General features: G+C 40.8%; 1 protein-coding gene across 1 annotated transcript in view; it reads left to right on the plus strand.

Annotated features, from left to right (window-relative positions):
* Positions 1–13264, plus strand: part of Tmeff2 (transmembrane protein with EGF like and two follistatin like domains 2) — a 262558-nt gene that overhangs the window by 143548 nt on the left and 105746 nt on the right. The gene's annotated exons all lie outside the window — the stretch shown is intronic.

The raw sequence follows: 13264 nt of genomic DNA on the forward strand, positions 1-13264 counted from the left end.
GATGACTTCTAAGTTTCTTTAGGTTGCAATAACAAAAATGCCAGACAATGGGTATCTGAAAACAACAGAAATGGATTTTACCCCTTCTTGAGCCTAGGAAGTTCAACATCCATCCTGGAGAAGACTTAGAGTCTGCTTCCTATAGACAGCATTGGCCTTGGTGTAGCCTAAAGTAAAAGGAGCAAGGGATTTCTCTTGTCCTCTTTTATAGAAGGATTAATTAATTAGTTAATTAATTAATAAGGATTCAGTATATATGACATAACCACCTTTCCCAACCCATTTCTTCTAATGCAATTCATTGTCAAGAATTTGAGCCTATATATTGACAGAATGTTCAAACCACAGCAATTACTAACACAGTTTCTAGCATTGTGGGTCTGAGTAATCAAGATTTAAGAGAGGACACATATGACTACCCACAGCCAAGCTAACAAGACACATAAACCAAATACACACACATTCTCATGCACGTGTACACACACACACACACACACACACACTGGGATGCCCTCCAGCATTAGGTTCTCCTTTTCTCTACAGAGTATTCATCTTCTCATATAAGCATATGCTGAACAATGATAGTCTGCATTACTTTGAATGGGTGTGGAACATTTAGCCTTCTCAACCATCTGAGTACATTGGTCCTGGTCATTTAGTAAAGTACATAAAGCCTAAGGAAACAGAGTCCAGTGTGCCTGGATAGGGGGAAAGCATTCAGTCTTTCCCTTCCCTCCTCTTCTCTCCCTTTTCTCCTCCCCCTTCTCCCTTCATCCTTCTCCCTAACTCTCTCCATGTCTTTCTCCCTCCCCCTTTCTCTCTTCTCTTTTCTCCCTCTGCTCTCTCCTTCCATCCCTCCCTCCTTCCCATCCTCCACTCCCTTCCTCCCCCATTTTTTCTCTTTTACGTGCACTTCATTTCTTTGATGAAAACAGAAAACCATTTGTTTTCTTCAATATGTAAACTATTTACCAAATGCTATCAACACTCATTTTGATAAAGCCTCTAAGAGTAGAAAGAGTTTCTCTAAAGAAAATGAACACATTTTAAATAAAAACAAAGTGGATACATTTGGCACCAGTGAAACATTAGGGACTTATAACACATTTTAATGCAGAAATAAGGAAAAGACACCACCTGAGCAAACTGAGACACTTACATTTGTACAGTATGTAACCAGACAGAATTACTGTCTATTCATAAAAGTAGACATCAGTCGGCTTTTCAGACACCAAACACCTTCAGCGACTGGACAGCTAGGAATGCATCTGTGGTGCACGCATTGGCTGAAGCAGCCTCAGGAAAATGGATGCATGCTTTCTTAAGAACATCCTGAACATTCTGATGCTAATAAATTCATGGTCCCAAATGTGGGAGATCACCAGAATTTCTTTTGAGATTCTTTCAACATATCAACTTTTTAGCTCAACCCTAAACTTAATGAATCCAAATTTCAGTGAAGTGGGACTTATTTTTTTTTTACTTTTCCGAAATTTCTTAAATGTTTATGGAAATGCTACTTTAAAAGAAATGACTGACTAAAAGAATCATTGACTTCATTTCTAGTTTCCCATCATTTTTTAAGCTGACAATTGCTTTCCTTTTAAAAAATATGGACATAGAGGGGGCTTAGACAGATGGCTCAGCAGTTAAGAGCATGTATTGCTGGTACAGAAGATTTTAAAAGAACTTTCTTTCTCCCATCTCTCTTTATAATGGTCAGTTTTAACCAACACTCTCCAAGTACAGAATTTAAGACATGGCATTATACCATTACCTATTGGGATAAATCCATGGAGTCTATTTAATGATCAAAGGAATTTATTTGGGGGTAAACTCACAACCACAGGAGATTTATTGTAGGGTCCGGGAAAACTGAGCTATGTCCCATGCCGAACAGCTTGGTCTAAGATCTCAGCATCCAAAACCATGCAAGAAAGAGAGCATACGTGCATCCCAGGTCTTAAGGGTCCCTGTGGCCACACCCCAGGGGCAGGTACCTCAAGGTCATGGGCAGGTGTAACAGCTGAAGTTGCCGCACTAGGGATGGTGCTTCAGGGCACGGCTCAAACAGCCACCCACTACAATTACCTCGGAATTTTGGATTGCTTACTATGTGTTTTATCATTTGTACACACTTTTCTCAGGGGTTTTTTCTTTTTTCAAAATAGCTATACAGATTACTTTGTTTTATAGAGAAGAATTTAATTTTTGAAGTGTTTAAGTGGCAGGGACAAGATGGGGTATGAGGTGAATGTAGGCAGAAGGTGTTGGCATGACAATTCAATCAAAGATGTAATTAAAATGTTTCTTTGCTGCCCTGCCTAGAATAATGAAATTGCCAGATTGTAGGCAATGTATACACAGTGACTCCTCAGGACTGTGGGTTAGAGCTGATGACTCAGAAAATACTTGTAATGGGCAGTGGGAAAACATCCAAGCCAGGAGAGTGCTAATTCTTGTATATTGCAAACTTCAGTTTCATGGTATAAATGAAGTTCAAGGATTTCTGGGCCAGGCTAGTGGCATCAGAAAGAAATAGCAGTTGTCCATGAGGCCCCAGCATGACAAACTGACTTCAGAAATAGCTTTGTTATGAAAGAGACAGGGGGACAGGGCAGAGCCTCCAGGAATTGGGCATCAGGCAGGAAAATGAATTAGGGACTAAACCAGGTCTACTTAGTGAACCTGACTTAGATGACCAAGCCTTGGTGACCAGAGGTAGAAGGAACATAGCTTAAATTGGAATAATAAATTGCAAGGTCAAAAATAAAATCAACACGAAGGCTGGCTGGATGCTGGATCAGTTAACTTTTGGCTAAGATATCTTACACGCTCCAGCCTAGAGACAAGATCGGTTCCAAAATTCAGGATAAGCCTGAACCTCCAGATGGGGACTAAGTGGCCATAGCTGTGAAGATTAGAGACTTCAGGGGCAGGGAGCCAAGAACATCATTATACTTCCCAGACAGAGGGAAAGTTGTTAATGTTCAAATAGAACGTATTTGAAATGTCCAAGGTAAGCAATAAAGGATTGTGCTGACACCAGTGCATTGATTTTCATTTACCTAAATATCTTTGTATGTTAACATATTGTGTTTGTTCTGCCCGTGCAGTAGATTGGAAACAGCCGAAGGACATGAGAACAAAGCAATAAATGAAGTTAAGTAGGCATGGAATGAGAGAGACCATAAAGTAAGACAGTTAGTGTGCAGGGAGTGATCTGACCATACTGTTCTGCAGAATCCTCATGACAACAGGGGAGCTTTGGCACTATTGATTTGGGACGGAACTATGGCTGGATCCCCTTGCAAACATAAAATTCTTCATGGGCTGTGTAGCAATAAAGAATACAGCACAATATTTTGTGATAGGCTCTCCTTTGACATCAACTAAAACACAGTTTCATGCATACAAATTTCTTTTTTGTGACTTTATGAAATAATAACTAGGTACTACTAATGACAAATGCCATTATTCCTGGAACACATACACAAAGGGACAGAATTAATCCTGATCTTTCTTTAAACCTGGTCTAAGTTATGAATATTTTCATTCTGCCATGGACTTGGGTCTAGTTCCTCAAAGATCTCCCTTGAGGAAGGTAAATGTTTTGTTAGCATCCATAATCCAGTGCAGTCGGCTGATCAAATCTCCACAGTTAGAGGGGGTTTTGAGTTAAGGAGCAAGACACACCGCAAATGAGGAATTAACAAAATTAAAGAAACAGGGAAAAAGAAAGTGGAATAAGAGGTCAGAAATAATAGTTAGAAGATGGTGTTGATAGGCTGTGATGCTAGTCACATGATATTTAACGCTTGTGTTCTGAAGGAACAGATGGTTTATAATCTAATGGAAGACAAAGTGTTATGTACTGTGGTTTTATTTTGACGTTCTTTTCCTGCCTCCTTCTTTTTATGAAAACATCAACACTGTAAAAATTAGAAAATAATCAGTTATCTCAATAGGAAAGCTAGACCTTTGCTGTAAAAATGTTTTCAGCTCTGGGTATTTACCTTTGTGTAAGAAAGGATTCGACTTCTGAAAGAAAGAGTTAAAACTCAAGCAAGACAAACTGCCCACATTGTGGAATACCCACTCCTGGAATAGAGGTGTCCTTTATTAAAGACAGACTTCAGCTCAAGGAATCTGTGGAGGAGTGGGAGGAGGGATTGTAGGTACAAGAGGGGTCAGGGACACCACAAGAACATGGCCCACGAAATCAGCTGACTGGATCTCATGGGGACTCACAGAGATCAGGGAGTCTATAGGGGTCTGGCCTAGGTCCTCTGCATTATATTTGGTGGCTGAATAGCTTGGTGTTCTTGTGGGATTCCTAACAGTGAGAACGGGGGCTATCTCTGACTCTTTTACCTACTGGTGGGACCTGTTTCCTGCTACTGGGTTGCCTCGTTCATCCTCAATGTGATAGCACGTGCGTGTCCTTATTGTAGCTTATTTTGTTGTGTGGTGTTTGGTTGGTGTCCTGAGAGGCCTCCTCTTTCCTGAGGCCCTCAAGGAGGGGGGTAGATTTGAGGGAGAAGGGAGGTGGGGAGGAGAGGCTGGGGGAGAAGAGGGGATGGAAACTGTGATTGGGATATAATATATGAGAGAAGAATTTTAAAAAGACTTGAGAACAGTAGAAACACTGATATCACGGGCATGGAGAAAGAGACGCCTTGCTCCTGCGTGGGAGGAGTTCAAGGGGGAAAAAAACACAGAAGGACTTAAAAGATCATTCCCTTTACAACTACGCTGAAAAAAATCAAAACTTATATATTTAAACATCAAAGAGACTCTCAAATATATCCTGCAAATATAATTTATACAGAAGAAGAATGGCTTCTAAATAAGAGAAAGTTGACTCATTGCAAAGTAATAAAGCACCAGCTGATAGCAGTGGGAATAAGAACTTACGATTTCAGCAAATATTTCTGATACTTGGTTCATTTTAGACACCGCTTTATATTCCTTTAATTATCTTACCTGATAAATTATCTCAGAGAGTCCAAAGTAGGTCAGTAGGAACTCCTTGCAGTGGGAACTAGTCCTTAGAAGTAATTAGCCTGGAACTTTTGCTGGTCCTGTCAGTCAAAAGTAGTTCAGAGCCCTGGGGTTGATACTTGATTTAATGTATTTTTTAAAAAGTGCGTTGATAGCTGGGCCTGATCATAGGGATGGCTGGGTATGAAACTGGCTGAGCGCCTAATATCTCCGGAGCGTCGGACCAGATCAAGAGCAAGAGCACAGGTTTAAAAGCAGGTGTAGCCATTGGCAAACAACTGGAGGGAGAGCCTCCCTTATTACCGGGGGTTGCTCTATGTGCCTGATTTACAGCTCCTCACCACTTTAATGTTGCTTTTGTAACGCTTGCCCCCATGCCACACAGCCTCCATTAGCAAGATTACACTGGCTTAAATGCTGTTAATTTCTCAGTACCCATTCATTTCGGTCTCTGAAAGCATCAACAATGCTTCCAGTACTGAAACACCACACCGTGTGTGTATATAAAATGCCACTGATCGATGGCAGTGTAAAAGAATCAGGAGAGGAGCAGCCCTGACATCCCCAGGTCACAAGAGTGAGCCTCTGGTGTTCTCTGTTGGCTGCTCTGTAATTGGAGCAGGGTGTACAAGTTGGCATTCCTTTTGTGAGCGTCTCTCACAAAGACAGCTTAGTCTGAAGTCTTTAGCATCCTGCTCCTTCGATCTGAGAAGGCTCCTCGTGCCTGGAAAGACCGTGAGACCATGTGTTGTTGGCATCCTTCCCGCCTTTAATGCATTTTGGGCCATGAAGACTCATGAATATTTGAAACAGGGCAATGGCCATGCGTGATCCTTGGCACTGGAGTTCACCATACGTATAAGTAAATTAGACGTTAGATCCTGCTGACTTTGGTGCAGTGGGGTGTGAATCTGAGAGGGTGAATCGAGACAGCTCTGAGTAAACACAGAAAGTGCCTTCTTCAAACACTACTGCTGCCTGAAATTGAACGGATCCACTGCTGCAAGCACAGGATTTCTGGGTGAAAGTATCAGATAGGGTTGTGCATGGAATCAAGAAAATCATGCTTATTAATCGCAATTTTGTGGTAAACTGAGTTTATCCAGTCTTTCCTTAAAGTGCTTCTTTCTTATTGATCTCCTTTGCTCTCTGGCCTCAGACCTGTAAATGTGGTAAAACCAGACTAGGACTGCCTTCTAACATGAATTTACCCATGATGACAATGAGGAAAATCAAACAGAAAGAAATCACAGGTCCAGCTTAGAAAATCCAGTGTTTGCTGTACGTATAAATGGCTTTTTTAAGAAGCTTATTTTGTGGTCAGATTTATATGCACTTCCCCCTGTGAACCAAGCCTTAACTCCAAGCCCAAAGCCATTGTCTGTCCGCATTGAGTTCATATCACTATCCCACCCCCCCTCCCCATCACATCCACCCCACTATTTCACCTATGAGTGTGCCTTGCCACACTGGTCATATTTGTAGCTCACATGCTTCACACGTAGGTAAGACTGTGGGTGACTTTTCCAGCCCAGAAGCCTGCAAAGCACCTTCTGGTACTATGAAAGCTAGCAGAATGGAGAAACTGTCCTGGTCACTACCAACTTGATTTCTCCATGCCCCGTGACCAAAAGTGTTTAGTATATTCAGCAATAGTGGTGAGCCACCAAGTTCTGAGCAACCAAGAGCAGTGGTGATAGCCTGTATTGTTTGGGGGCTCTTCAAGACACTTCTGACCAAGAGCTTGGGGGAAGGTATCCCACACATGACGCTATCAGGCTTGGTAAGGGCACTTCAAATATTCCATGGCTACTTAAAAGCCAGTTGCTGTCCTACCCTCGCAAAGAAAAGGGATTGTGATTTATGAAATTTTTAAATTGAGCCAATCTCTAGTACCTACCTAGCCTGGTTCAAAAGGAACTGGGCTTTTTACTCAGGTTCTGGAGTCTCTTGATATTGTTCCAGGTTCCATACTCAACTCTGCTAGCTGTCACACGGTGATTAAACTCAGTTACAACATGACGGCTAGAAACTGGACCTAGTGTGGAATACTGAGAACTACAGCAGTAATGAATTCTAAAGTTTCACATGTGTTTTATCTGTGTTAGCAGTGTTTATTTTGGCCACATAGTACAAATCATATAACTTTTTTTGTAAGTCAAAACAAAGAAATTGTAAATAGCAACAAAGCAGAGGCAGCAAATTTCTCAATCAATTGTGATTCTTCTTAACTTAACTCTCTCGGTTTTCCCCTCTCGTTTACAAAGACTCGCTGTAGAGTGATCCTGATAGCGTGATATTAATTGTAATGTTAGTGAAACAATGTGATACTGCCTAACTTTTCCTGTGCAGTGAACAAATCCCAACATTTGATATCTTTTAGAGTTTTGGGGGTTGCTGGTTTCTCAGTCTTGGTGATAAAAATAGGCATCTCATTATATTCTTCAGAGGAGACAGAAGTTTCACAAATGTGTCTCCTGGGTGTTAAGACACTATCCTAAATATTTAGATTTATGGAGTCTTTTAACTTCTACACCAATCTTATGAATTTCAATACACCAATAATTCTTACTTTATGTTTTTTTAAAAAAGGAAACTGTAGTTCACACAGAGAGGAAAATAAAACTTGCGAAAGCCCCAAAACAGGAGGGAAAGCCTTGATTTGAGCCAGCCACACTGTCTTGAGATATCTTGATGTTCCCTACTGCTCAAAATTTCTCAGGATTGTAGTCAGTGACATAAACGAGTATTTACATGTGCATATACACAGATATATTCTACACATGCCTCATGTGTATCATGTATTTAGCATAGGGTTTCATGCCTCATAATAAAATACAATAACAAATTTCATGCATCTGTGACAATAAAACCCACCAGTTAACATACCCATAATGACCATGCTGCACTGGAAATGGAAGGTTTATACACATTATTTCTTCTCATTTTCCTTCAACATTGAGTAATTTTAATCTGTTTGATTTGGGGGGGTAAGGGTATTAAATACTTATGGATAGTGAATAGCCTTACCATGGTTGTGTTTGTGTGTGGTTAAATGTAGTTCCTAGCTTGGAGGATTCAAAGAGACATATTTTCACCGCAGCCTGCCTTTTAAAGCTGCTTCTACTCAACTGGCCTGTGTTTCAGTGCCAGCCACTGGATAACCACTCAGCAGTGTTTCAGAGGACTGTACAAAGAGCAGAGTGAGGAGAAATTCAGGGACAAAATTTAATTTTGTTCCTTGCTACCTAGGGAAAAGATCGTAGGCTTATCTACCCACTCCCAAGAACCAAAAGAAGATATTTACCATATATGCGCATATATATGGTACTATAGATACTATAAATGTCCAAATTTTGCTGTAGGAATAGTCATGATAAGAAATACACGGGAAAAGAAATCAACATTATTTAGTAGAAAATAAATATGGTCCAAAATAATAGAGTTTCGATCATCATATGGCTAGTATTGCCCAGGCATGTCTCTTAAATTAGGACTTAAAAACTGTAACATGAATTCTCACATACCATTTTTATAGTAAAAATATAGATTTGGCAAAGAGACTTTGAATAAATATAAATGAAAGCACTATAGTAATATGACTTCTCTATCAAGATGACTGCTAATATATCGATATGTTTTCTTCCCATGCATCCGTGTGATTTGTAAAAATCTGAACACATTTTGTACATCAACACAGTCATCTCTGTTCAAAATTGTTATCTAATTATGAAGCAGGGGTTTATTTTTAGGAGGATGGAGATGATTTTTAGAAAAGCTGGCCACACAATAACATTTTAATTAGAGCTGAATTACTTTCAATGACCCAATTCTGATTGGTCTTTCAAAATCTCCAGCACTCAAAACAAATTGATTCGAAGATACTGGCTGGGTAGTAGAAGCATAGCCTGTGTTCGACAAAGTTTGCTGTCCTCCAAGCGGAGAGACAGCGTACACACAGTGACTTCCTGAGGGACCAGCACGGTTTACTGAGATGCTGCCTGCCCAAAGGCGCATTAAATTGTGTGAAAATCTATCGCTAGTCTTCAGCGGTTAATTCCAAAGAGTAATAATGCATGTGTTGTCTTATTTAAGCAACAAATCAGTGAACTGTCCTCAGCAGCCCACATCCATTTATTACTGATATCGCCCCCACCCCAAGCAGAGTGCATAATATCGACTAAATTACTGAAGAAATTACATGCAGTGCTCAACTGAAAAATCAAGACTAGGGGTAGCTCAGTGGGTCAAGTGCTTCCTGTGCCAACAAAGACCCGAGTTCAGATTGCCACCATGGACGTAAAAGCCTGGCAAGGTGACAGTAGAGCTAAGAGAGGTGGCATTGGAGGATCCTCAGCTCATCTGCCTTCCAATCTAACTACCTGGTGAGCACTGGGTTCAGTGACCCTAGCTCAGAAAATAACGTGGAGAGCAATAGACGAGGACACCCAGCATCAGCTCGCGGCCTTGACACGCACACAAGACGTCAGTATTGCTGAAGGTCTAAATACTTCACACAGGAAGGAAAGAAAAAGGGTGGGGGGAGGAAGATGCAGGCAAGGAGGGAGGAACGGAAGAAGTAAGAATGAATTTCTCTAGCCCCTCAATGAAAAACAAAATTGCTCAGAGATGAGCCGATTCATCCTTTTTAACTAAGCTGTGAATGAGGCGGAAGAAGTGAGGACAATGGACTTGGGGTGGGTGATCATCTGTGGATTATTTACCATGGTGCTTTCTTTTTTTATTCACTGAAGCCTTTTCACTGCCTTTAACAGTCCATACCATTCTCTAAGCTCATTTCTTCAACCAAAATTGTTTTGAATGAAGTCGTAACAGAAATATGAGGTCCAAAATAGCCATAAAGGCTTACTCATAGTCAGCAAATATTGATGTAAGTATGTCTGGGAGAAGTATACAACAATGGATAGAAAGTTAAAATGAAAAATATAGCTTTACATTAGAAAATATTGACACATTTCTATTAAAACTATAGATCTCCACATAAGTGTGGCATGTTATGACATTCAGATACAACATTCAAGTATCAGTTATAATAAAAAAAAATAAGAATAGCATGTTGTACAGCACTATGCCATTTAATTCTGATTGAAAATGATTTACTCTCACCAGAAAGCAGGCTGATTTGAGGGAAAAATACAAGAGAACTATTTGCCTTGGCTGCTCAAATTCAGAGATTAAAAAGACATGAAGGAAGAAGAAGAAGAGCCCTGCACTGATTAACATATCAATGTATTTCTCACAATTCCTCAGAGAAATATAATTATTAGATAGGTCGATAGATCAATAGGCCAAACAGTTGAGTAATCAATTACCATATAAGTAAATAGGCAGACAGGCAGGTAGTTAAAGAGGTTAATTGTAAAAATAAATAAATAGATGGCTCCAAGACCAAGCAGTTGGCAAGCTGGAAACCATGAAGATAGTATGGTATTACTCTATTTTGAAAAACAAAATGAGAAAATAATCGTGAGGGTCACATTCCTATTTCTGTCAGAATTGGTGCTTATAACCATTTCCTCCCACTGGACTTCTTTATCTTCAGCAAGTACCTAACTGATTACCATTCTTTGCCGGGCAAGGGGACCAAACCTTTCCTGGAGGCTACTAGTCGTTTGCTGTTCTGCCTGGATAGGGGTTGTGCTACTTCACTGACTAACCACAGCAAACGGTAGTACTAAGAGATCGCCTCTTCGGTTTCTCCAGTTTATGGTGCTAACCCACTTGACCCTTGGCAGCCAGGATCATTCACTGTAGTAGTGTAGTTCACTTCTTCACCTATTGACTCAGGCATGAGGCCAGCTAGCAGCCATAACTTACCCTTCTTTGGTCAACGCTGCGTCTTTTGGCACATTCTTTCTTTTATAGGTGAGACCTCTGGACCACCAAAGCATAAAGTTTGAAAGACATTAAGAAAAATAAATGCTGGTGAGTCACTAAAAGTAACACTGTGACTTTCATCCCAGTTTCATGATCCCGTGAACATTGATCCTGAATATGGGATCTGTAGATGCTGACTCAGTGCAAAGTATTAGCCACTAGCTACCATTATCATTGAGTCACCAAAAATCTCTTACATTCTTCTTTCAACCCACCTGCTCCAGGATTCCTCAAAAAAAAAAAAAAAAAAATGGTAAAGCCGTTGAATTCCACAAACAATGGATCCATTGTTACACTTTTTTTTTTCTCTAAAATTTTGGCTAGAAGCAATCTAGTCTGGAATACTGTTGTAGGTTGCTGTTCTGAATAGGTGTTAAAAGACTGAACAGGAGCAACTTGGGGAGAGCAAGGTTTACTTGGCTTTCATTTCCAGGTCACAATCCATTGTTAAAGAAAGACAGAGCAGGAACTCGAACAGGAATTGATGCAGAAGTCCCAGAGGAATGCTGCTTATGGACACCTTTCTGACTTGCTCTCTGGCTCATGCTCAGCATGCTTCCTTATACAGCCCACCTGCCTTGGGATCAGTCCACTGATACTTTGGGGAGAACCTATATGCAGGGGAGCAAATTCAATATCTGGAGCATCTGTTTCAATAGAGACAAAATGCTCTTTCTTTCCATGAGAAAGCAAATCAACTTAATCAAACTGCCATCAATTATCAGAAAATGATGCCGTGTTGGGGCTTCAGTATTTGTCTCTGCCGTGGAGAGATTAAACTCTTGCACTGTTGTGAATTGGAATGTGTCTTTATTTTCCGATGGTGTTAGGCCACCCCTGCGAAACGGTCATTCAACCCAAAGGAATCATGACCCACAGGTTGAGAACTACTGGCTTATAGCCTGACTTGTCTCGGTGAGTGGAAGTTCATATTCCTGAGACCAGCTAGAAGACCTTCACAGTCCCTTTTTCAATCTTCTAGGCAATGAGAGAATAACTGCAGAAGTTGGTGGGTTACTGGTGTTCACAAAATATATTACCCTGACCACTCAATTATTAAAACCTTCATCAGCTAAAATCATCCTTAGGTACACATTGATGGGAACAAAAAAAAATGTGGTTTTGTCTACTGAGGGAGATCTATGCATATACTTCTTCCCAAAATGTCCTTGTCAACAATGTCCTAATCATATTCCATCCGAATTCCTGATCATCTATCCCAGCATTTGTCTCCAGGTCGTGAATTGTTGTATAACCACATATCCTGCCATTATTTCTTCCAAGCAAAGTAAATCACCGGATGCACTGCTAAACTGTAAACTGTTCTACCCAATGGGATAGCTCCCTTCACAGCTCTCCTTAGGAAGTGCCCGGGAAAAGACTCGAGTGCTTTGATCGTTTCCTTGCAGGTGGTAGCAGAACCATCTGTGTGTGCATCGATCTGCACCTCGCCCCCTTCTGTCAGTCTAACGAAGGGAGCGCTCCCTGAGCACAGGGTGCAGGAGAAGTGGGGGAGGTGGAGAGGAGATCATGGCATGCAGGAACCTTCAGCTCACTCGCCTCCTCCTTTACTCCCTTGTGCTTTCCTCACCTAGTTTCATACGAAGTCCTTCCATTTTTAATGGAGTGCTGTTGTGTATGTTTAAGTGCCTGGCTTGATGGGAGACATACCATTCAGTTCACGGTGGGAAGCTTAGCTCACACAGCAACTTGGTGGCCTGTGGTCAAGTATCTGTCTCCACTAGGGCCTATGGAAAGCCAGAAGCTAATCTTCACAAGGAATTTGGATAGTTATTCGCAAAATGTGTCAAGCATTTGCTCCAAAAGTTTACGTGCACTATGGATCACATAAAGTGCCTACAAAACTCTCCAAACAGCATGCTTATCTGCTTCTAACGTCAAGAGCCATGGCATCTACCAGGCAATATGGCTCAGAGACAACAGCTTATCCTTTGCCTTAGAAGATATGGCTCAACATGTTCCATAGAAATTTATCCCACAATGTTTCACTGAATTTTTTAATGCATTTTATCAGATTTTTTTTTTTACACCTCTCATCATTCAATGTCTTACAATAAGTACAGAGTGGTCTCTACTTCTTGCTGTAGTGGGTCCCGTCAGCCCCAGGGATATTTTCCTTTTCTCAAGCAGGGGACACATACTTAGCACAGAAACTGCAATTGGTTAAGATTTTGATGATCACTGTCATTCTACCAAGCTCATTTTCTACACAGTCCAGTCAAGTTGGTTGGTGATTCGTCATGTGGGTACAATCTCTACTGTCTTTCTTGAATGCTTTGTTGGTTTTAGTTTAATATTGTCTTATGTACAGTCAATTCCAGTCACTTTTTTTGGCTTTTCC

The sequence above is a fragment of the Peromyscus leucopus genome, chromosome 13, assembly GCF_004664715.2.
Source record: "Peromyscus leucopus breed LL Stock chromosome 13, UCI_PerLeu_2.1, whole genome shotgun sequence".
NCBI classification, from domain to species: domain Eukaryota; kingdom Metazoa; phylum Chordata; class Mammalia; order Rodentia; family Cricetidae; genus Peromyscus; species Peromyscus leucopus.